At 33.9% G+C, this 4,428-nt stretch overlaps 1 long non-coding RNA gene and 1 other non-coding gene across 2 annotated transcripts; both read right to left on the bottom strand.

Annotated features, from left to right (window-relative positions):
* Positions 1-287: 287 nt before the first annotated feature.
* LOC132054597 (uncharacterized) lies at positions 288-1,222 on the bottom strand. Its single transcript, XR_009414332.1, has 2 exons — positions 1,094-1,222; positions 288-725 (listed from the first exon to the last, which is right to left on the bottom strand). It is a non-coding gene; the product is annotated as an uncharacterized LOC132054597 (long non-coding RNA).
* A 2,145-nt stretch (positions 1,223-3,367) lies between these two features.
* TRNAL-CAG (transfer RNA leucine (anticodon CAG)) lies at positions 3,368-3,448 on the bottom strand. The gene has a single exon. It is a non-coding gene; the product is annotated as a tRNA-Leu (tRNA).
* Positions 3,449-4,428: the final 980 nt, after the last annotated feature.

The following is a 4,428-nucleotide window of genomic DNA, read 5'->3' on the forward strand; positions in this document are numbered from 1 at the left end:
CTCAACGTGGCAAATAGAGACGGGTCCATTTAATTTTAAGTCCACCCTTACGTGCTCAACCAACGTGTGCTCACTTGCTTGTCTAGGTCGCCCGATAATATCGTCAATAATACACAAAAAGATAGTCCAAGGGGGTCATAGGACCCCCGCAAAATTGGAGTGTGTTATAGCAATTTCGATCAAAGTTAGAGTGTGTTTTGAACCCTTTTCCCTTAAATATAACATTGGGCTGCGGTAACAACAATACGCACTTTACTTACAATTGGCTTTTTACTCGAAAGAAAACATTAACAATCAAATTACTATCTTATTTTTTCGTAAACTAATAAAAGTAGCACAGTACCAGAGACAATAGCTGTGATTCCTTTACACTAAACAATTCTTAGGATAATAACAGTCGAATTCAACATTAATTTTGGAGAAATTTACAAAGAGTTATTTTTCAATCCCCGCAATTAAAAAATAGTCACTATTTAAACTTCAAGAGAATGATTTTTTTCCGGAGACAGATTCAGAAAATTATCAAGTGTGCTCAATCTTTCTCCAAGCCCAACTCCATTCATTTAATATCGATCAAGACAAGGAAGGTGATATAGAAATTTATGGTGTAGCAATTATTGGAGGGCCATTAGGTGGCCGTGGCATGTGGTGCATCACTTTATTTGCCATGGGGGCTGGTGGTGGGTCTATCACCTGCCTTCTAATGAATCTCTTAACTTGTGGATCTGCAGACAAAAACCCAACATTATTAGAAGGACTTTAATTTTACGTACATTAAGGGATAGTTTGGTAGGATGTATTAGAGCAAAATAATATATGTATTAGCTTTGTATCATTAACTCCTTATTTCGTCGTGTTTTTCAACCATTCAGTACTATTCCAATTCTAATACACTCTATTCAGTATTATACTTATATACACCCGACCAAACGACCCCTAACGGTGTAAAGATTACACTACAAATATAAAAGTTATTTGCCTTAAAAATATATGTCACGCGGGAATAATGCTATTAACTTAAAAACGAACACCTAAAAATTTAACATGATCATACTTTATTAAAATAATAAAGCAACAAGGGTCACAAGCATACCTGCGGAGGCAAAGACAATAGTAATCAAGGTAAGTACGAGAGTTATTAGACGGACGAAGAAAGAAGAGTTGCCACTCATAATGCTTCTCTTTCAGTGAAGTTGCTGGACACTCGTTGCTGATCTTGAAATGTGACCATAAAAGAGAGAGTTTATGTGTGTATATATACACATTTGCACAAATCGAATGGTGGATAATCAACTTTGTTTTACCGACCTTGTATGTCATAATTAAAAGTTAAGAGGGAAAAAAAAAGTGAAACACGTTTTAATCTCTCTAGTCTAAAGTTCCCGTGTACCAGGCACGTTCATATTATTTTATCTTCTTTATTTAAAATCTTGATGAGCTATGAGTATGACTACTTTTTAGTCATGAAAATTAGAACTTTAATATTTTAATCAAATCCACCAATTGTTTTCTTATCCTTCTGGCCAAAAGAATTGCTAGTAGTGTATTGCTCAAGCGGGTTGGTCTAAAAGTGATGTTTGGTTTTACACTTTCAGTTTTTTTTTTTTTCTTTGCTTCAATAAGACTAGAGAATACTAGTGTGTTGACACTCATGACCCTCAACTGATGCTTTAAACTAGCCAACAAAATCTCAGCTACGACCAAAATAATTATGAACTAAACTAATAAACAGATTTAGCAATAACTCGAAGGGGACTGTGATTACATTTGTTTTGATGAGTACCTTTTTTTTTTTGGACTATTTGATTCTTTACTTATTTTTATTATCGTTTAAAAAGATGTCGGCGAGTACCCAAGTCATGAGACCGAGGAAAATTGGACACTGAATCCTCAATTCTTTCCAAAGAAAATTGATACACCATTATGTAATAACTGCATAAAAATACTTCTCTGTAAACCACATCTTTTTATACTTACCAATCTAACTGAGTTGAAGAACGACCTCGAATCCATAACTCGGAGGGAATCACATATATTCCAAGCTTCTTTCTTAAGCGACTATAGTATTTTTTTTATTTTTATTTTTATTTGAAAAAAAAAAAAAAAAAAAAAAAAAACCAAAAACCTTCCTTAGTCCTGTCAAGTTGCTTAATATTATGCTCAATAATTCCATGTCACTGTGATTTCATCAATATTTGTTAATTAGTTTAATATAACATCACCTAACATGTCATGACTAAGAAGAAGTCCAATTCTTTAATTCTATCAAGTTTCTGTTAAGTCAATATACAAATATATATAGAGGCTATTAGGTGTAAACACAAAAATTCTTCTAGCAAAAATATTCTAAATAATCTTTAAACAATACTAGATTAAAGATTAAAAATTAAAAATTGCTACATCAACTACTTCCCAGTTGACAAAAAATACTTGCTCTTATTAGAGGATGCAATACTTGATAAGCTGGCCTATATATCCCAGTTTCACTATTCATCTGCTTATTTTGTTATGTCAAATCCAAGCAATAGTCGGCCATCATTATCAGGCACCACCTGCAGCTGCAACGACGTGGCGGAGTTTACGTGTAATCTATGTCTATTATGTGCGTGTTGTCCAATATCCATCCTTTGTTGTTTTATTAAGACACCATACAAGATTGTGAAGCAAGTCAGTTGTAATGTTTGTTGTGGATCAGAGAAGAAAGTTCAGCCTGGCTATTATTCTTCGTTTTCGGATATGGATATAGATTCTCCAAATAAGTTTGCAGGTCCTAGCAAGAAGAAGACGAAGAAGGAGAAGAAGAAATTGCTTGAATATTGATACTCAATTAGCATTTTGTGAGTTGTTTACAAAAATGAGATAAAGAATTTGTCTTATTGTCTAGACTGATATTTGAACGCCTTGAGTTATTGTTGCATTGAGACGATTTTAAAGTGTAATATAATTCTGTTTCCTTTTAATAGATGAATGAGAACAAACTATGATTCATGACAAATCTAATTTGACTGGTCAAATGACTGAATTTCCCTTGGTATAAAGTTTGATTTGAATTGATATTAGATCCGATCACTTTATTCGCCTTGGCATTAATCATCAAAAAGTTTAAGAACATTCGTAGAGCAATTTTATGGAAACCTTAATAAAGTTTAGAAAATATAAATAGAAAAGAGATTTTAGGGAGATTTATGTCTTTACCATGGAGGAGAAAGGTCCAATTGCTCCTGCAGTCCTGCTTCTTCACTCTAAAATGCTTGGATAATAAAAAGGGCAGGCAAAGGGTAAAAAGGTTATAAAAGTCAAAGGGGGGGAAAAAGTTGAAGTCAAGGATAAATAAGATGAAAAAAATAAGATGAAAAAAAGTGCTGACTGTCAAGAATGGGATTCGAACCCATGCCCTTTCGGACCAGTACCTGAAACTGGCGCCTTAGACCAACTCGGCCATCTTGACTTTGTAGTTGTCCACTTACAACATTTGTATATATAATTTACTTGTTGCTCTCTCTTTTCCTATGGTACAGTTTTGCATGTTTCCCCCTTGAAGTACTTTCTTTCTTTCTTTCCAATTCGGCTGGATCACTGGTAATTTGAGAAAATATAATGAAATACAGATATAGTTTTACAGCAAACTGCATATATGAGAACAACGCTAGAAGCAATTTGTTTAATCTCTTCTATTAGGTAAGAAAAATTAGCTGATTAAATTCAAGATATATGATGTCGGCATGGATGGAATTAGAATTAGTTTAGGCGCTAGGAAATAGGAATAATCCAGGGGAGACTTCTAAAAGTAATCACATAATAGAGCATGAAGCCTAAAGGTCGACTGTTAAATTTCACTGATAACATAAAAATTCGTTACGTTACACTATTAACTTTAACTCTGTTATTAAACTTCCTGTGGTGATCTTAAAAATATGAGGTGCACTTTTCCTAGTTGATAAATCTCATGGCATTTGATGGGCTTGGCCTACCACTTAATGGTTCCAATAGTGGGTTGGTAAGTAACAAAAGTTAGGTTATTCTCTGGCTAATGCCCTTATGATTGTGCCACCACCAAGAAGTTGTTGTTCACACTCGTCTGTATGAGTTTGAGCGAAGCACGGAAGCATGGTATTAGTAACTGAGAAACTAAATCAATAAAATCTGGACAGGTGGAGACTCATATAAACTGAAGTTGATGTATCATACTCACTTTGACTCATTGCTCGAGGGCACTAATAATCGTGTTTGGACAGTGACACTACCTGAGAAGAAGAGTTCAATGATTTCAATCATTAATTTACTATGGTGATGAAATAGCTGGTAATTCCTAGAAGTGGGAAAAAAATATAGCGCCATGGCTGTGAACGATTCCTAAAAGCTTACATTTTTAAATGAAACAATATTTAAGAACCAATATGCATGGTATTAGAGTTTATAAAGTATTAA

Source organism: Lycium ferocissimum, chromosome 4 (genome assembly GCF_029784015.1).
Source record: "Lycium ferocissimum isolate CSIRO_LF1 chromosome 4, AGI_CSIRO_Lferr_CH_V1, whole genome shotgun sequence".
Classification (NCBI taxonomy): Eukaryota; Viridiplantae; Streptophyta; class Magnoliopsida; order Solanales; family Solanaceae; genus Lycium; species Lycium ferocissimum.